Raw genomic sequence first — 22,549 nt, 5'->3', positions numbered from 1 at the left:
ATTTCGTGAGGAAACGGCCACGCGTGCCGCTGAGGAAAATATCTATCGTGTTTAATATTTTTTGCCATTCTCCTCAAGTGTGCACCGAACGTGAGCTTCCTGCTCACTAAAAAATTCCACTGCGCATGACATGTTCTGATTTATTATAGCGTAGTAAGTAATTATCCAATCAGAAAATCGCGTACTGAAGGCGTTTAGTGTGCGTCCGATAGAACGCGATCATAGTTTGCGGCAAATTTTTTAGTGAGCTAAGTGTTACTCGTGCCAGTTGGCTCAGCCGAAAGCTCTAGTGTGCGCCGGGCTTAAAGGAGTATCAGGCAGCTGAAGTTTGAAGATGAAATGTAGCTTGCATTAATATTTCACCATTGGTGCAATTGATATAACAATGAACTGTAATAATACAAACAATGATGAAACTATTGGGGAATACTTTACATACCTGTCCTAATACAGCTTGTGAGCTTTGATGAAACTATTGGGGAATACTTTACATACCTGTCCTAATACAGCTTGTGAGCTTTGATGAAACTATTGGGGAATACTTTACATACCTGTCCTAATACAGCTTGTGAGCTCATTTGTTGGCAATGAATTTTGACATGTCATATATTAATATACAGCCCTAGTTCTCTTAATATTCCAGAATGAAAATAGTAAGCAGCATCCATGAATGTATGTTACATTTTTCTCATCAAAGTTTCTGTCTGATTATAAAATTAATATCATGACTAAAAGTATAACTGTCACAAGTCTTAACCTTTTTTTGCAAACCATATCTCTATGTTTTTAAGCCTCCTTATCTACCCACTTGACTCATTAATGTACAATAGATAGCATGTGATAGGAATAATTGTTTTAATGTAGTTTATTTCAGGTGCTTTTTAGTTGTTGCTTTGTCTTTTTTCCAATTTATATTTGTTTTTTTTACAATCAATCATTGTGAGTTTATTTTAATTACTTCCATATTATTGTAAGTGTTAAGCTTTGTACATTATATTATATACGTTTATGAAATAAAATGTGAATAAGATGATTTATTTTTGTATATAGAAAATGGTGAAAATGAACACATTTAATATTGTGTGTTTGTATGATGTGGGATTTTTAGGTGGAAGTGTGTTAACAGATAACAATAGTGATAACAGCAATAATAATGCACAGTTACAATACTGATAACAATGTAGTCACTCATATAAACAAATAAAATATATAAGTATAAATATATAATTTACTTATATAATATATGTATTATATGTTCACCTAAAGAATGTGAGTGCTGGCTGTGTACAGGTACAATCTAATATAATAGTTTTTGTAAATGTTTTTTTTTCTGTAGGTAGGTTATGCAAACATTATGAATTATTCATCATGTGTAGTGCATCAGCTATGTTTGTTAATAATGGATTGCTATGTTTCAAAGAAATCATCAGAAAATCACTATATTAATTTATTTTGTGCATTATGAGAAATGCAGTTTATGGCTCAGCAATTGATGCAAACTAGGGGATTTAATGTATTACCAGTCTGTGGTACAAGGGTTGTTGTTTTTGTAATTATGGAATGTCCATTAGGGGCAACAACAAAAATTACATTCAAGAATTCGAAATAACAAATTAACAATTTGAAATAAATAACGAATTATTAATTTATTTCAATTATAAATTCAACCTGCTCCTTCTGTCATCCTCATTTATTCTCGGAAATACAAAAGAATGCATAGCCGAAGAACGGTAGTCGATTATTTATTATTTTTGTTTTAAATGATACACAATAATATCTTATCACGCGACTAATAACACGCCTTCTGTATTCTTTTAACAGGGACATATTTTTGTGTGGCAAGTAAACTTTTTGTGTGGCAAGTAAACTTGGTATATTGGTCATGTGACAAAAGCTTATCTTCCATACGATTAAATAACACGCCTTCTGTATTCTTTTAACATGGACATATTCGTTGACATGGACCAAAATATTAGTTGACTGGCCCAGTAGTTAAGCTTACTCCATGGGTTAAGGCAGGGGCGCCGTTAATCGACACAGCTTCCAGACATTCCTCGACCATTTTTCTGGTCAATCTTTAGCCTATTTCAGAAATAAAAGGTAATTGTTGCAATACCGGAGTTTGTTTGTATTAAAAATTATTTAAACAAATTATAAATCCCAGCAGGATTCGAACCATGTAGGTAAAGCTAATACCTAAAGAAAACAAAAATTACCTTTCAACATGCTCCCTCTTTGACAATATTTTGCCAAACACTTCATTTGTTTGTTACTTGGCAAAATGACATTTTGCCAAGTATCTATATATTAATGCTACTAATTTTGTCGCGTAATTTTACGTATCTCCTCCAAAACCACTGAATGGTACGTGCTTACACTGATGTTTCTTGATGGGCCGCGCACACGATTTGTCACTTTCCTAAATTTTAAGGATAAACACTAAAAAAAGGCAAAAAAATAACAGTAATTTGATGTCTCAACGACCATGTTTCGTCACTGTATAAACTACGCAACCTATGTTGGATCTACAAATACCAGTGTTTAGTCTCGACAGCCGGCCAATCGTATTGACTGATGACGTCGTTAAAGTTTTAATTAGTTACACCAGAGCTGAGCCGAAAATGGTTCTTACTAAAATCTCAATAATCTCGAATCAACTGATGGTCGCCGACGTTGACATTTCGAACAGAATACTTCCGGCTCTTTTTGTTGATATTTTGCCAGAACAGACAATAAACCATTGGACAAACCAACCTCGATTATACAAAACGGTAAACACCTTTTTCTGTTCAACAGTCAGTATGTTTACAGATGTAAACAATTCACGCGTAAATCCTTTTCTTTACGACGTACTAGACTGAGTACCAGCACGCATCATCTGGCGGTATTGCTCCAACCAAATTGAACAGGTTCGTACAATTTTATTTTATTAGAACCGATTGTGACACATGGAAACAAAACTGTTGAAAGAACTCTTCATTTTACTACTGTACCGTTGCGGAATGTGCATCGATGAACAGCCGGACTTGTTAATTGGATCCGTGTACGTTGACGGTGTATGGCAGTTTTCTATCATATCACGACGCATGCATCAGAGAAAACGAAAAACACGCGTGCATTGAATCATTGAAGACGGTACTCATATTGTGACGTGTTGTGATGAATGCGATCGATGGGCCGGTATGATTTATTTTTGCAAAGGTTAGATCAACGTTTTGGTATAATAAGTGGTTCGGTTACATCGTGGTGGTACTAGGCCTAAAGTACATGCCTTACAGATCGTAGTACCAAAGTACTTAATAACAATTTTTCTACCACAAGGTTCAATTGTTGGACCGTTGGGTTTTATCTTATATACATCTTCTATCGGTGATATCATTCGTAATCATAACGTCCTTTTTCATGAATATTCCGATGATATACAGTTGTATATAGAATTCGACCTTCCTGTCCGCCTTGCTTGGTGCCCGCGCCCGTGCCCGCGAAGTTGATCTCAATCGATTACAGCAATTGCAGAAACAAGGCTGGTCTTTGCGTGTGGACGGGATCAGCCTTCGGATGGTTTATATTGAAATATCTCCATTGTCTTCATATAAAAAAAAGAATTGTGTACAAAATTATTGTTTTTGTTTATAAATATATTTACTCTGTTTCCTTTATACCTTTTTTTTAAACCGTGATCCGCTTTCATTTAATTACAGGTGTCAACTTATCTCCTCTAATGATCTCACCCGACTTTTCGTATCACGATCTAGTCGGAAAGCTGGTGACAATACTTTTTCTGTCACCTCTCCGCGGATCTGGAACGCGTTATTGTTAGGCGCTCTGTTCATTGTAGGGCGCCATCATATACGAACTTATAGAATAGAATATAAAATATTCTTTAGAAACGTGTAAATCTGATATCAATGATCAGTGGCCTGTTACAACCGCTAATGTCGAAAACGCCAGCTAATGTCGAAACAACCGTTAATGTAGAACAATCCACCGCTAATGTAGTAAAACCTCCAGCTAATGTAGAAACACCAACAGCTTATGTAGTAAATATACATCAACACCAGCTAATGTAGAAACGGTCAACAGCTTATGTAGTAACGAAAATTGCCTCCCAGCTTATGTAGTTACAATCGCCAGCTAATGTAGAAAATGTTATGTATTTTATAAAAATGTCTAAATCATGTGCAAATTCATCGATCTTTACTTAGCTATCAGTCTATTCGTTTTACGAATATTTATTGTATGATAACACACTGGAACGTTGTTCCCAGAGCAGATTTACGGATTTTGAAAAGTATGGAGTTTTATCCAACGATAGCACATCCAGCAGATTTGTTGAGAAAACCGACATTGAAACTGAAAAGGACCACTTGGCAGTGCATCAAGAGCGTAGGCCTTAAGGTTGATTTTGGCGAATTTATAGAAAACGCAAACAGCGACGTCTTAACCATTATGTATCATAACGTACTGGGTGGTATTGAACCTGAAATAAATAGAAAACACAGTTTCCTACCAAACACTCTGTTCGATGTCATAGAGAACATTTATGTTCCACAGGGACTCTTGTGTCTACCAACGTCTTAGGTCATAGCTGCCACACAGATGGCTATGCAAAAGGAATATAAATCTACCATGAACAAATTACATCCCCACTCGACACCATAGCTCATGAGTCATACAAGAATATGCTACATTCACTCCATCGGACATTCTGAACGACATACACATTTCTGAAAGGTTCTGTCTAAAGAGCAAATATGAAGCTATCAAAAAACGGACGTAATAGAGACATTTGTAACATTTAGCATTAACATGCACAATCAACAATGTTAACTCTTTCATTTGCATTTATTGATTTTAATATAATCAATTTTCATTGTATATTCTCTGATATTAAATACTTCTCTTAACCGTGTCTTACGAATGCTAAAATAATTGCAAGATATATGAAATTTAGTTTATGGCTCATGAGTAATTTAGCACGTAAAACGCGCCTGAACGTATTGTTCCGATGATGGCGTTGGAATATTATGAGAAACTCTTGATAATATCATTACAAAGGGTAGATATTATTTATTATTATATTAGTTATATTAATAGCTAATGTTTCATCGTTTGCTGTATAGATTTGCATAAAAGTACCAAATAAAACCAGTAGTAAACACAATTCCGTAGACCAGTTTATTCGTATATTTCTTATTAACATTATTAAGTCTCACCACTATTGATAATTAAAAACATAAATTAATGGAATTCTAGACTTGTAGTTAATGTCTTTATGTTTCGATGTTTTTGTCTAAAAACTACAAGTAGGCAGTATGGATATGTGCCAAAATATTTATCTTTTTACTAATATTAATTTTTGGAACCTAGACTATCAATGCGCCTTACTGGTGGCCGTGCCAATGGTAGCCGGATTCATTATTTTTGTTCCTATTAGGTTAAGGCAGAAATAACTATAGAGGCATGTGGTTATAAAGGGACTTGAATTGGCCAACTGTACCATCGACACGTAATCCAAGAACGAGAAAATGTGCAGCAGCATTTCGGTTGACAGTTTCCTTCGTCCTCCTGCCATTCTTTGCTTGTTATTCGGCCGACTCTGACATTCGATAGAACGTGAAAATCCATTTATATGCCGGGATGGGGAACATAACCGACTTGAGGTGTAGCCAGCGTTTTCCGTTTTTTTTTTTAAATTTGTACTTCAGCATTGTCTAAACATAGCTTGCGTGCTTTCCTCACATTATATAATAAACAAAATATAATAATAGTTTTTTATAATTTTTGTCATTAATGGCTTTCAACATCATCATAATGACAGAAGATGATTGTCGATAGTTTTTAACAGAAAAGAGTCTTTTTCAATGTACTAAGCAATGCGGGATGGTAAAGAGTTGGAACAGATTTTAAGAGTTTCGTCCCGACAATTTTAATCTTTTAATCTTAAAAGATCGTGTAATGAGTATCCAAGTACCAGTTTCGATTCATGAAGCCTAACGGATTTTCATGTTTGCCGAGAGTGATGGTAGACTGATATTGACGTTCAGAGACGTCACCACGTTGTAACTTTACAGACGACTTTACAGAGCACTTTACAAACAGGTGAAACGTATAATGATTGGATACACCAAGAAATTTGAAGTTAAGTCAACGCGTTTGCTAAACACCTGTCATCGTGCCAGGGAGTGATTTACGGCAACGAAATCTGTAAGCCGATGTTGTTTGGACAGTATGTAGCCGAACGTTCATCTATAAAATTGACCATAAAACGGCAAAAGATAATCGCTCGCGTAAACGACAAGCAAATATTTGCTTGCAAAATGCTACCAAACCGAGACGTTGAAGGCTGCCTGCTTTGGTGGAGAATTTGTGAACAGAAGATGCAACTGGAAAACTTGTCTACGCAATAGTAGTGTACCATAAAAATGTTTTCATTTGGAGACACAAAGAAAATACAACAAACAAGCGCGTGAGACATTATATGCCGTATACGAGCTATGTGTTCCTTTGTACGGATACTGCCTATGAACCGAAAATAGTGACGCTTCCCGACACCAATTTCTGTTCGGTTGAGGTTCACTGTTGTCATCTTCGAACTTATCGAATAGATTATACATTATGCCTATGTGAAACCAGCTTCCGATGTACCAGAAATTGATCGTATTTTTGGAATAACACAAAGATATATCAGACCGTGTATGTATTGAGTTTTTTTGAAAAATAGCTCGAGACTCGTGTTGAGGATACATATAACCTCCATTATGTGTATTTACAAAAATAAAATAAAAACAAGTACATTATGTACGTTGTCTTTTTATCGAACCACTGACGTCATCTACACACCGTGGTATCTGCCTTTAGACGCATCATCCAGAACCCATATACTGACGTCATCTACACACCGTGATATCTGACTTTAGACGCATCATCAAGAACTCATATACTGACGTCATCTACACAACGTGGTATCTGCGTTTAGACGCATCATCCAGAACCCATATACTGACGTCATCTACACACCGTGGTATCTGACTTTAGACGCATCATCCAGAACCCATATACTGACGTCATCTACACACCGTGGTATCTGACTTTAGACGCATCATCCAGAATTCATATACTGACGTCATCTACACACCGTGGTATCTGACTTTAGACGCATCATCCAGAGTTTTTCGGATGTGGAGATAGATGCCATGTGTTTCGTCTGGACAGATGGAAGGGCTATTGTGCTAGCATGGTGATATCTGAAATAAGAAAGAATGAAATTTATATAAAACATCTTTCTGAAATGAAGGCTTGGGGGTATGAGTTACAGGTTAATGCTAGTGTTGGACAATAATTACAAGATGAAGGTGTTAGCAAAATGAACAGGTACAATTACTTTGGCTGCATGCAGTGTTTGTTGAAGGCATGCTGAAGTAATTTCAATGTACTGGCACATGTCTTGAACTGTTTTGATGTTGCACATTAATTGACGTACTCACATTGGCTGGAGATGTTCATGGGTGAAAGTGTCCAATGCCGCATGACGCATGCAGCAGCATGACAATTAAGCCATTCGTGTACTGTAGATGGTGCGAGTGTTAGGAAGGGGATCTTGAGCGTTGAGTGTATGCCATTGATTGAACAACATCGTCGTTTAGTCTTATAGTGCATCTATCTGTCTGACGGCTTAGTTTTACCAACTATGAACTTTGAAATCCCCAGGTGTCCGAATCATGGCACTGTCGTAACCATTGGTTTTTGAGGCACATGAACATTGACAATGTCACGAGTTTCAAAACACATTCCTTTTCACTATATAATCGTTCGCATGGTCAAGTTCACGATTTGTAAATTTACACTTTTGCGTATAATAATAATAACCTAAACAGTTACTCCAAAACGGTCAAATTTGGTATCAATTTCTTGAAGAGAAAATATCACACTTACCAATCCATCATCTTTATGATCATTTTGAGCTTTGAACTTTGTTTGGGTGACATTACCAAGCATTCCAATGCTTCCGAAGACGTTGTTTCCGAAGACATGCCGAAGATGACGTTCTTTGTGACTTCATAGGCCTTTTAAATAAAATCATAAAATTCACTTTTTGGCTCAGATATATACTGTTTCGTATTCTAAGGCGTTCCAATCGATACAATGTCAAAATGTTGGCTACAACATACATTTCTGGGTCATTTTAGATATTTTACTATTGTAAGCCTCAGACACCGACTCCTGGCAACAACCAACTATCCGCTCCACCTTCATTATTCTGTTAATATCTGTTTTATTGGCATTCCCAACCAGCCAAACCAGACTCCACATACTTCTTCTTCGTTTGTGATCTTGTCGAACGGAATCAGTTGTATGGCTGTCACAAACGTTACGCGGTCGGTCAGCAAGAATGCACCAACGTGTTCCAACAACGAAATGGAGTGGTTCAGACGGTCTGATGGTGATGTTGAGCGTCGTTGGAACGTCCATTGTTGTTTTTTCTCTCATTCGTTGTTTGGAGCCAATCGAATGGCAGATGTGACAGCCTGTCACCTAAAGCACCACTACGACAGCATTCTGTGTGATGGTGGTGGTGATTGGTGGTGGACATTTGTAAATCATTATGTAAAACGTTATGGAAAAAACGATCATCTTTATTTATTGATGATATTGAACATAATTCAATGCCATAAGTAATGTTTGTGTTGTTGTGTTCTTATATATTGTTATTGTTTTTAATTGCTTTTGACTTATTGTCATTTTAAAGATTTTGTTTTGTTCATTATTCTTGGACACATTGTTTGACATGAGTGCTAACGATATAAAGGTGTGATTTCCAATCAAGATTATTATTATGCCAAGTTTAATCTCTCTGATGACGTTACCTACCGGTAAAAAAGTAGTATTAGATGCTTCCATGCAATAAATGCTATTTTGTTTAAGAGGCGTTTGGAAAAATCAAATTCCTATGCAAGGCTTTCTTTCCTTTTCATTTACCACACAGATTATGAACATTCTTACATGGCTCCTTTTTATTTACCTTTCTTCTGCATTTATCCCATTACAAAGCCATGAGCTTGCTAAACTTTTGAACTTTTGTATCAGTCATTCTGTTATTCATTTGATTTAAAAATGTCCATATTTCAGATCCCAACAAGTAAACTTCTTTTCCATACAATACATTACACTTGTATACCACGTAACACACGTAATACACTGGCCTTACCATCCTGTACATCATGTATTGTGGTATTTCAATCCAAGAGGACCTGACATGGAACAGAAGGAATCTACTTGCTGAAGCCAAGAAGCACCCAAGCACAAAGAGCGTATGGTCAATCGATGGAAAGGTGATGGCGACAGTAGTCAGAAATGACAGGGAAGTAAAATTAACCATTCTTACATTGGCTGAACTAAACAATCTATAATTATGTTGTTAAATCCAAAGATAGATATACGATGGTTATGCACGGAATTTTACAATACCATTTATAACTGTTTGTAATTTAATTTTGAAAATAAATGTATTATCATTAGGTATAAGCACGATTTTGAAATTGAAACTAATGTGACCTCGATTATTATACCGTTAGCATCACCTTTCGATAATTTTTTGTTTCTTTTTATTTTTTTTCTTTTCTTCATTCTTAACAAAACAAATGAATAACATAGACAATGAAATTAATATCTTTAATGTCAAGCATTCAGTTCAAAATGCATATAACTTTGATCAAAACTTTATGAATTATCAAGATAAAGCCTTTTCCGCTTCACACGTTAATATTCGCTCCTTAAGTAAAAATTACGACAATCTCGATTTATTTTATGAAACCTGTATAATATAAAATAATTAAATTTTAAAATATAAATTTAATATTATTGGTATTTCAGAGGTATGGAATATTTCCCAACCTGAGCTTTACCGGCTACAGAATTATAATTTAGATGTTGTATGTCGAGAGGATTCTCGTGGGGGCGGCGTAGGTGCCTACATTCATTCTTCTTTAAATTATAAACTTGTAAAAGCCAATGTTACCCATACTGAGTCCTTGTGGTTAAAAGTTGCAAATAGTAATAATTCTGAAATCCTTGTAGGTGTTATCTACCGAAAACCAAATACTAATATTAAAGAATTTCAAGACAGTCTTATTCATACATTAAAGGAAAATAACATTGATAAAACGGACTGTATTCTCTTAGGGGATTTTAATTTGGATGCAAATGACAACAACACACTTAATAATAACTTTTTCTCAATAATGGATTGCATTTGCATGACTCAACTTATAAACAGTCCAACAAGAAAAACGCTTACTACTAGTACAATAATTGATCATATTTATACAAATATTCATAAATTTAAAATACATTCCGGTACAATTTATACAGACATATCTGACCATTTTCCTATTTTTGCTGTTTTTGAAGATTTTACATTAGGCCTAAGAATAAAAGGTAAGCCAATAACTATAACAAACAGAAACTTTAAAAATTATAAAGTTGAACATTTTATTTCTGAACTGGCTTATTGTAATTGGAGTGAAGTGTATGATACCAATTATACAAATACAGCCTATAATAATTTTAATGATATATTTCTGAATGTTTGTGATAAACATGCCCCAATTACAACGCAAAATCCAAAGAAACAGCATGTGGATAAACCTTGGCTTTCCAAAGCAATCAAGACAAGCATAAACAAAAAGAACAAAATGTACTCAAAGTGTATAAAAAGGAATTTTAATCCAGAGATATTTTCACGCTATAAGAAGTACAGAAATATATTAATAAGTGTAATCAGAAAGGCTAAAAAAATATATTACGGTAAACTGTTCAGAAATTGTAAAAACGATAGTGGAAAAATATGGAACAATATAAACATGCTAATTAAAGGATCTAACTCTAATGATCACGGAAATCCTCTCGATACACTCAGAGTGGTCAATGACATGGGTGAACAAATAAGTAACGGTCCAGAAAATTGTGCTTCAACTTTCAATAATTATTTTGTTAATATAGGGCCAAATTTAGCCAGCAAAATTAATGAAAACTCGACACCACCTTCTGATTATTTACAAAATCCCATAACGCCTTCTTTTTTCTTGAAACCAATTACACATTATGAAATTGAAAATCTAATTTAAAATATAGATATAAAAAAGTCATCTGGTTATGATTACATGTCTGGGCGTCTAGTCAAAGACTCTGCTTCCCATATTAGTAGACCACTTGAGCATGTATTTAATTTATCATTTAATAATGGGATCTTCCCAGATGCTCTGAAAATAGCAAAGGTGTATCCTATTTTTAAGAAGGAAGAAAAAGATGTTATAAACAATTACAGGCCTATTTCTGTTCTACCAATTTTAGCCAAAATATTTGAAACATTAGTTAATGTCCGAATGTTAGAATTAAAACAAGAAAATTAGAACTACTATTAAAAGCAAAATTGGAATCATTTTTAAATTGAGACATTTTCTTCCACAGAATATTCTTTTATTAATTTACAAATCATTTATACAACCACATATCATGTATGGCCTTGAGATTTGGGGAAGCACTTATTCATCGTATTTACAACCTCTTTTTACTTCAGAAAATGGCAGTTAGAGCAATTTCTTTTAGTGACTTTACCTCCCATTCTCAACCTTTATTTAAACAATTTAATTTGCTAGTATGTATTTAAGTTACACAAATTATGTATTTCCTTATTCATGTTTGATTTGTATCACGATAAATTGCCTCATGATCTAAACGAATATGTAACACTTATCACCCATTCACATGAAACTAGACAAAAATGTAAGGGAAATCTATACCAACCTAAGGCAAATAGTACATCCGGCCAATTTTCCATTACCTGTATAGGAACGAAAATATGGAACGAAATACCAATACAAGTCCGGGAAATTAAATATAGGAAACATTTTAAAACCACAGTCATAGAACTCCTGTTGGAGTCATAACATTTATTAGTAAATGTATGGCATTAATATATACATGTGTGTATGTGTATGTATATACAATTGAAACGGAATGGTGTATGTTTGTATGTATGTATGTGTGTATGTATGTATATATATATATAATTTACAGTATGATTTATATATATATATATATAATTATATACATCTATTATTATTATTACTATTATACTTGGCAAAATGACATTTTGCCAAGTATCTATATATTAATGCTACTAATGTCGCGTAATTTTACGTATCTCCTCCGAAACCGCTGAATGGTACGTGCTTACATTTGGCACACTGATGTTTCTTGATGGGCCGCGCACACGATAGGCTTTGTCACTTTCCTAAATTTTAAGGATAAACACTAAAAAAAGGCCAAAAAATAACAGTAATTTGATCAACGACCATGTTTCGTCACTGTATAAACTACGCAACCTATGTTGGATCTACAAATACCAGTGTTTAGTCTCGACAGTCGGCCAATCGTATTGACTGATGACGTCGTTAAAGTTTTAATTAGTTACACCAGAGCTGAGCCGAAAATGGTTCTTACTAAAATCTCAATAATCTCGAATCAACTGATGGTCGCCGACGTTGACATTTCGAACAGAATACTTCCGACTCTTTTTGTTGATATTTTGCCAGAACAGACAATAAACCATTGGACAAACCAACCTCGATTATACAAAACGGTAAACACCTTTTTCTGTTCAACAGTCAGTATGTTTACAGATGTAAACAATTCACGCGTAAATCCTTTTCTTTACGACGTACTAGGCGGAGTACCAGCACGCATCATTTGGCGGTATTGCTCCAACCAAATTGAACAGGTTCGTACAATTTTAAAACACCAGTCCCGTCCTTCGCCATATATCATAGAAGCGTCTATACAACGTGTATTTTTAAAAACATTTTTATCACGTCTGCATGTCCCGTGTAGCTTATGATGCGACAAGATATTGGCCTTGGTTTTCTTGGTTATTAGAACCGATTGTGACACATGGAAACAAAACTGTTGAAAGAACTCTTCATTTTACTACTGTACCGTTGCGGAATGTGCATCGATGAACAGCCGGACTTGTTAATTGGATCCGTGTACGTTGACGGTGTATGGCAGTTTTCTATCATATCACGACGCATGCATCAGAGAAAACGAAAAACACGCGTGCATTGAATCATTGAAGACGGTACTCATATTGTGACGTGTTGTGATGAATGCGATCGATGGGCCGGTATGATTTATTTTTGCAAAGGTTAGATCAACGTTTTGGTATAATAAGTGGTTCGGTTACATCGTGGTGGTACTAGGCCTAAAGTACATGCCTTACAGATCGTAGTACCAAAGTACTTAATAACAATTTTTCTACCACAAGGTTCAATTGTTTTTTTTTTGTTTTTTTTTTTTTTTATTGAACACTTTCATATTTAAATTTAAAAAATAAAAATAGCTTAAAATAATAACACTTTCTTATTAATAATAATATACAATATACATTTCTCTTAAGAACAAAATATAAATAATTTCATAATGTAATAAATATAAATCTACTTCTTTTTTTTTCTCTTAAAAACAAAATCTATAAATAATTTGTTGTCAAAATTGTTTTTATTTTTTTTTTTTTATATAGCATATTTCAATTGAAAAAAATAATTTAACTAAACATATAACTTTCTTATTCAAATAAATAGTTATTAGGCCTACTTACTATACAATATACATTTCTCTTAAGAACAAAATATAAATAATTTCATAATGTAATAAATATAAATCTACTTTTTTTTTTCTCTTAAAAACAAAATCTATAAATAATTTGTTGTCAACTTTTTTTTTTTTTTTTTTTTATAGCATATTTCAATTGAAAAAAATAATTTAACTAAACATATAACTTTCTTATTCAAATAAATAGTTATTAGGCCTACTTAATATACAATATACATTTCTCTTAAGAACAAAGTATAAATAATTTCATAATGTAATAAATATAAATCTACTTTTTTTTTTCTCTTAAAAACAAAATCTATAAATAATTTGTTGTCAAATTTTTTATTTTTTTTTTTATAGCATATTTCAATTGAAAAAAAAATAATTTAACTAAACATATAACTTTCTTATTCAAATAAATAGTTATTAGGCCTACTTACTAAATAAACAGACGATAAAAGTCTATAAATAATTCAAGATTAAAAAACATTATATAAAAAAAAACAATACTAAGTCTTTTTTTTTTAAATGCAAAGTTACCAGTCAATAAGTTCGTGTTTTTCCAAGAAAGGACTCCATTTGTTTAAGTAAGTATGATGCTCCCCTTTAGTTTTCAAAATATATTCTTCTTGTTTAACGTGTAACTTAATCTCATTCACGAATCGTGCAATATTAGGCTTAATTTTTCTCATTTTACAGCTATATATGTAGTGTCGACAAATTAGTAAAATAGTATTTAGAGCTTTAAATGTTTTTTTTCTAACTCCAAAAAGGCATAATTCGGGGTTAATAATTACATTTATATTAAAATATGATTTCAACCATTGTTTAACCTTTCTCCAAAATATTTTAATTTCACAGCATTGTGCAAAAATATGTATTAAGGTTTCTGTTTCTGCTTTACATAAAGCACATAAAGGTGAGTCAATTTTCCCAATTTTAAACAAAAAGGAGTTATTACCTAGAATTCTATGCACAATTTTATATTGAAACCAGATTAGTGGTGTGGACATAGTAAGTGAGAAAGACATGGTATTAATAATTTCCCACTCTTTATCAACATATAAAGTATCCAATGCCTTCTCCCACTTAATTTTAGCTTTCGATTGTTTTTTTCTGGATTTGATTAGAGTATTATAAATTAGCTTTGATCCTTTTTTATTTTTAATAATTACGCTAAGGTTAAAAGGTAGTAATGGACTATTTATATTTTCTTTTGGAAAAATTTGATTTAAAGACGTATGCTGTCTGACCGCATTTATTAGGCCTTCATATTGAAGAAAGTTTATGTTAAGGTTATGATGTTTACTAAATTGTTTAAATGGAGTTATTCCATGTCTATCAACTAAATCATTTATAAAATTCACCCCATTATTACTCCAGTTTTTATAATAGATACTTTCTCCGCCGACTTTTATATTGTCATTCATCCAGAGTGATTGTCTACATATCGATTCGGTGCTCATAGGAATGTTGTGTTTCACGAATACGCACCACGCCTTCATTACATCCAGCCAAAATGCATTGTAGGGCTTAACCTTCGCTAATTTGATTAACTTCGCTGATCCGCCTTCTATGAGCCAAGTTTTATGAATATTCAACACGATTGGAACTAAAAGAGCCCAGCCCGTCTCATTGGACGTTACTAACCGTCTAACCCACGTGATTTTTACCGATTGAATATATGCATTTATATCGACCATTCGTAAGCCTCCAAATTTCTTTTCTTGTATAAGTTGATCTCTGGATATTCTATCCACCCCTTTCCATATGAAACGATATAGTTCTGACTTAAGTGATTTTATTACTTTTTCAGGGGGATCGGGTAATGTCGAAAGGACATAAGTAAGTTTGGACAGTAGTAAAGACTTAACTACCGTGATTCTTCCCAAAACAGTTAAGTTTCTTTTTGACCAATGTCTCATTGTATTTTTTATTGATTTGTATGCGTCTTCATAGTTCAGATCTACCATTTCGTTTAAATTTGTACTGAACCGAATACCCAATGATACAAAGGGCTCTCCATGTTTGATCCATTTTATATTATAGTTTTCGCATATTGAGTCACCTCGGTCTTTAAACGAACCAACCCAGACAGCATTTGTTTTGTTCACATTCACTTTTAGCCCGGAAAAGTTGGAAAATACATCGAGAGTCTTAAATGCTTCGTGCATTGACTTCTCTTTACCGTCAAGAAACAATACAGTGTCGTCCGCATACTGAGATAATCGATACTCGTGATTTGCAATTGATATTCCTTTAATTTGTTTATTTTCAGATATCATTGAGGATAAAATTTCTGCGCATAGAAGAAACAAGTATGGACTCAACCCATCCCCTTGTCTACATCCTCTTTCAATTAGGAATGATTCGGAGAGAAAGCCATTAACAAGAACTGAGGATCTTGCATCTTTATATAGTACTTTCACCCATTTTTGAATGGATTGTCCGAAGTTAAAATGTTTAAGAACGCAGTTAACAAATGTATGAGAAATGCTGTCGAACGCTTTTTCAAAATCTATCAGTAAAAGCAGACCAGGAATTTTCTTCTTTTCACAAATTTGCATAATATCATACATAAGTCTTGTATTTTCGCCTATATATCTCCCATTAATGAATCCTTTCTGTTGTTCACTAATTAGTATATCAAGGACCGATTTTATTCGTTCTGCAATACATGAAGAAACAAGTTTATAAGTGACACTTAACAGGGTAATAGGTCTCCAGTTTTTTAGATACTCTCGGGGTTTATCCCCCTTAGGCAGTAAAGTAATTATTCCTGACTTTTGGGAAATTGACAGTTGACCTGATTTATACGACTCGTTAATAGCTCTCAAAAGATAGGAAACTAAATCCGCAAAAAAGAACTTAAAAAACTCATAGCTAAAGCCGTCAATACCAGGTGACTTTCCATTTTGTGACCTCTTAAGAGCCTCTAAAAGTTCATTATAAGTAATTGGCCCTTCGATTTTATTTTGTTGTTCTTTTGTTAATGTTGGTAATGTATTCATAGTTTTAAGAAGTTTTACAATATTTTTTTCGTCATCTGTATTGTGGTTTGAGGAATAAAGGTTTTTATAAAAGTGTCTAGACTCCTCAAGAATTTCATTTGTGTTTTGCAGAATACTATTGTTGCTTTCCTTTACTATTTTATTTATAGTTTTATCAACAAAATTTTTCTTTTCCATATTAAGAAAAAATTTGGTGGGCCTTTCGCCTTCTTCGATCCATTTAAGTTTAGTTTTCATCATTATTCTTTCCATCTTCACTTTTCTGATACCCATAAGTTCCCCAGACTTAAGTTCTAGTGTACCATTTAACGTGGAGTCGCCCTTATTGATATCAAGTGTTATTTTTTCAATTTCCATTTCTAATTCTTTTTCTTTTTTATTTTCAGTCTTTTTCTTATAAACCCCGTAAGAAATTGTTTTTGCTCTAATTTCCATTAATATCATTTCTAAAAGAAGTTGATCACTGATGCTAAACAGCGCTTTATTAGCATCTTTATTATCTTTTTCGTTTTGCACTATATATTGTTTCCGGACTCTATTTATCGTTTCCTTAACTTGTTGCACGTATTGAATATCTTTTAATAAGGTATTGTCAAATTTCCAATAGCCTGGTCCGTGTTTTATCTGGTTCATCGTCATTTTAATATCTACGAGTGAGTGATCGGTTCGGTAACCTGGTTTTATATTACATTCCAGCATTTTGCTGTTTAGTTCAGATGAGATTAGGAAATAATCAAGCCTGGCTTGTTTATTGAATTTATTCTGTCTCCAAGTAAACTTTTGTTCATCTTGGTTGTAAACCCGCCAAACATCTGTAAGATTAAATTCACTACAAATATTTATTATCTTTTCTCTTGCCTTTGGGTTATTAAGTTTTAGATAATTTTTACAGTCTAATTTTTTGTCCAGAATACAATTCCAGTCGCCACAAACGATATTATGTGGGTTTTCATATTCTAAAACAACTTCCCTCATTTTGTCGTAAAAGCCGGGGGTGTCGTTGTTGGGCCCATAAATTGAAATTAGCGTAAATTTTAGATCATCAACCTTTACCTCCAACGCTAACATATTTCCATCATTATCTTTTTTATGCTTTGTAACAGTGTAGGGAAAGTTATTATTGAAAAAAATTGCGACTCCCCTTGCATTACTACGGTATGAACTAAAAAAACAATCAAGGTCCCACTCCAATCTAACAAGTGACTCAGTTTCTGCCGAAAAGTGTACATCTTGGAGGCAGATAATATTGTATTTTTTTTACTTTAGATAGTGTAACACATCTCTGCGTTTTGATTTTTCTGCTAGACCTCGACAGTTCATTGAAACTATTGATAGCGTATTATTATTATTAGACATTTTTAATTGTTATTTTTTTACCTATTTTGTTTATATATAACGGTAGATAAAATAATAGAGCAAGAGTATATATGGTGTCATAATGGTTGTTTTGTGTAACAACCATAAACCATAGCAGGCCAAAAATTGTTTTAGCTTCGGGGAATATGTTTACATTAATCAACAGACCGATTCTATTGCATTGTATTTTTGCACGTTCGTAAAATTTGCATTTTATGTTAATTAAATTTTTGTTACAGACGATTATAAGTTTACTTGATTGCTCTCCTATATTTTCTTTTATTTTAACAATAATTTTTTTAAAGTTTTTATGTGGCTTAACAATGTCTATACACCATGTTCCTGCCGAAATGAATGAGTCGTAATTAGTGTTAACCTCAAGTATCCAGTAAGTTTTATTACTAATTGTCAATGGGCAACTACATTTTCCAAGATCATTAGGTAAAGTAAAATTTGTATGTAATCGCAGTCCAAAATAGCCACGTGCTAAGACAATGCGTATTACTTTTGTATTCAGATTACCAATTGTTCTATCATACCTCGTGTTAAAATTAGCATATGTGTTCAGGTTTTTTTTGTTATAGAGTAAAAGTAAAATAAAATAAAAAAAGAGAAACAAAGAAAACCCACCCAGCAAATGATAACAAGACCCCGTATATCCTTCCCCCTTCCAAACCCCCGAAACGTAAATTCTCCTCAAATATAATAATAGCCTAATTTTCTTTTTTAAGCAACAAAAAAAAAAGCGAAAAAAGATAAGTATCAATTCAATCATCACTGATATACCCCAAACAGGCATACATACAATATCAGTACATTGTTGGATAAATTAATATATCATATTGCGACACATAGTTATGTTTTTAAAGTTAAAGTACAGCATATACAGACAGATTTACTGCACTAGTCTCGAACTCCCGTCTTCTTCTACAATTCTTAGTACAGCCGGGTAATTTAAGAAAACTTTTCTGCCGGGTTTCTCCTCTAACAGTCTCTTACGTTTGGCCCACAACCGCTTCCTCTTTGTTCTCAGCTTTGGGGTAAAGTCATCCGTTATCCAAACTTTTTTTCCCGGAAAGGGACTGTTTTTCAAGTTTACAGCTCCTTTCATTACTTTAATTTTGTCGGTGAATTTATTGAAGGCAATATGTATTGGCCTCGGATACTTGGCTCGTTTACCACCTGTGGGCAGGAATGTCGGGGTACGGTGAGCTCGTTCTATGTCCATAGGCCTATTGCTATCCACTTTCAGGTATGTTTTAAAGAAGCCTAGAATATAATCTGAACAATTATTACCTTCCGACTGCTCTGGAATGCCAAAAATAACTATGTTGTTCCTCCGTTGCCTATTTTCCAGTTCGTCTACCCGATTTTGTAGTACTTCCATATCCTGCGAGTCTGCCTTTTCATCTAAATTTGCCTGTAGTGATTCTTGGGATGCTTCCATATCCTTAACCTTCTGCCACATGTTTTTGAAATCCTCTTCCAAAATGACGAGCCTTTCGTTAATGGAGTCTAGTATTTCCAGTTTCTTTAGTTTCCCTATAATTGTGTCCAACTTGTCCTCACTGTCCGCTTTTGATCTAGTTTTAGTTGCCATATTGTATTCGATTGGTTATCCTACAGTACAATTGTATCTTCAGTATGTTTAACGTGCTCGGTAACTATTGCATGCATGCCTCACCTGGGCGTGGAGGTTTAGGTATTCATATTACCCGCTGCTCAATTAACATAAAGTTAGCAGCCTAGCGGAGCGAATCAAAAACACGTCCGCTCTCCACGGAATCACAGTGATTTGTTCAATTGTTGGACCGTTGGGTTTTATCTTATATACATCTTCTATCGGTGATATCATTCGTAATCATAACGTCCTTTTTCATGAATATGCCGATGATATACAGTTGTATATAGAATTCGACCTTCCTGTCCGCCTTGCTTGGTGCCCGCGCCCGTGCCCGCGAAGTTGATCTCAATCGATTACAGCAATTGCAGAAACAAGGCTACTTTGCGTGTGGACGGGATCAGCCTTCGGATGGTTTATATTGAAATATCTCCATTGGCTTCATATAAAAAAAAGAATTGTGTACAAAATTATTGTTTTTGTTTATAAATATATTTACTCTGTTTCCTTTATACCTTTTTTTTAAACCGTGATCCGCTTTCATTTAATTACAGGTGTCGATTTATCTCCTCTAATGATCCCACCCGACTTTTCGTTCCACGATCTAATCGGAAAGCTGGTAACAATACTTTTTCTGTCACCTATCCGCGGATCTGGAACGCGCTTCCTGTCGATTTAAGAGTTGCGAATTCGGCAACTCAATTTAAACATCAAAAACTTTTCTTTAATTAATAATAGGCCTACTAGTATTGTTAGGCGCTCTGTTCATTGTAGGGTGCCATATACGAACTTATAGAATAGAATATAAAAAATTGTGTACAAAATTATTTTTTTTGTTTATAAATATATTTACTCTGTTTTCTTTATACCTTTTTTTAAAACCGTGATCCGTTTTCATATAATTACAGGTGTCGACTTATCTCCTCTAATGATCTCGCCCGACTTTTCGTATCACGATCTAATCGGAAAGCTGGTGACAATACTTTTTCTGTCACCTCTCCGCGGATCTAGAACGCGTTATTGTTAGGCGCTCTGTTCATTGTAGGGCGCCATCATATACGAACTTATAGAATAGAATATAAAATATTCTTTAGAAACGTGTAAATCTGATATCAATGATCAGTGGCCTGTTACAACCGCTAATGTCGAAAACGCCAGCTAATGTCGAAACAACCGTTAATGTAGAACAATCCACCGCTAATGTAGTAAAACCTCCAGCTTATGTAGAAACACCAACAGCTTATATAGTAAATATACATCAACACCAGCTAATGTAGAAACGGTCAACAGCTTATGTAGTAACGAAAATTGCCTCCCAGCTTATGTAGTTACAATCGCCAGCTAATGTAGAAAATGTTATGTATTTTACAAAAATGTCTAAATCATGTGCAAATTCATCGATCTTTACTTAGCTATCAGTCTTTCCACCTCTCGTAAGCAAAACGACCACACATCGTAAGCAACCATCTCTTGTAAGGGACCGCTTCACATAATCGACCACCCCTCGTAAGGGATCACCTCCTCTCATAAGGGACCGCTTCTCATAATAAACCACTTCTCGTAAGCGAGCACCTCTCTTAACGACCACACCTTTCGTCAGTGACGACTTCTTTTAAAGGACCACCACCTCTATTAAAGGACCGCTTCTCATAATCGACCATGGTCGTTCAATAGAGGCGGTCACTTTCGAGAGGTCATTGTAATGGGGGAGATGGTCGATTATGAGAAGCGGTCGTTTAATAGAGAGAAAGAGGTCGTGGTCCCTTAAAAGAGGTGGTCATTTACGAGAGGTTTGGTCGTTAATAGAGGTGGTCGCACGAGAGGTGGTCGATTATGAGAAGCGGTCCCTTAAAAAGAGATGGTTGCTTACGATGTTTGGTCGTTTTAGAAAGTTTGTTGCATAAGCGAGGTTGAAAGACTGATAGTTAAGTAAAGATCGATGCATTTGCACATGATTTAGACATTTTTGTAAAATATATAACATTTTCTACATTAGCTGGCGATAGTAACTACATAAGCTGGGAGGCAATTTTCGTTACTACATAAGCTGTTGGCCGTTTCTACATTAGCTGGTGTTGATTTTTATTTACTACATAAGCTGTTGGTGTTTCTACATTAGCGGTGGATTGTTCTACATTAGCGGTGGATTGTTCTACATTAACGGTTGTTTCGACATTAGCTGGCGTTTTCTACATTAGCGGTTGTAACATGGCCTCTTGTACCTGACAATGATGGATGCAGCCTGTTTGGTTAGGGTTAGGGTTAGGACGGTGCGTTCCCGCTCTGTTTGGTTATCCAGAAACAATTCCCGTATCGGATGAGTGCTTTCAATGATGTAATGTAGTATGTCGGTAGAAATCTTGTCGTATGCAGATGTGTGCATCTCTTCTCTTATCGTATGTTTACAATGTTTTAATATTTCTGTAATAACAAACTATAAATCGTATTTTAATTTTTTTAATTATTTGTTTTCTTTTTTTGATCTCTTACAAAGATGGTGACGATGTTAAATTGAAATTCATAAAGCACCTTGATTGATGCAAGCATGCAAAGGTATTAGAAATCGGTCATAATAATATTATTGACAATGGTGCGTGCAATACTGTTCTTGATAATGAAACAAACATTGAATTAACATAGCTAAACTATGAACACATCGATGCTCTTTCTCGTTATGCCTGGGGAAGCGATATGGAAACGGTAGTAAAACAGTATTAGAACATTGCTCCCAAACAGGAATAATGTTGCGAATATCTGAAAAGGAAAAGCAGAAAAGCATAGAATACTTTGAAGAGATTTGCATTTGTGTTGACCAGAGGCTATGATTTGCATAGAGCCAGGCACTCATCGTTTTACGAATATTTATTGTATGATAACACAATGGAACGTTGTTCCCAGAGCAGATTTA

At 34.2% G+C, this 22,549-nt stretch overlaps 1 protein-coding gene across 1 annotated transcript in view; it reads left to right on the top strand.

Moving 5' to 3' along the window:
- The window catches only part of LOC144835181 (uncharacterized), a 229,194-nt gene that overhangs the window by 189,102 nt on the left and 17,543 nt on the right, over window positions 1–22,549 (top strand). The gene's annotated exons all lie outside the window — the stretch shown is intronic.

Source organism: Antedon bifida, chromosome 2 (genome assembly GCF_963402885.1).
Source record: "Antedon bifida chromosome 2, ecAntBifi1.1, whole genome shotgun sequence".
Lineage (NCBI taxonomy): Eukaryota > Metazoa > Echinodermata > Crinoidea > Comatulida > Antedonidae > Antedon > Antedon bifida.
The sequence above is the reverse complement of the archived record's forward strand: the minus strand, read 5'-3'. Positions and strand labels throughout refer to the sequence as shown.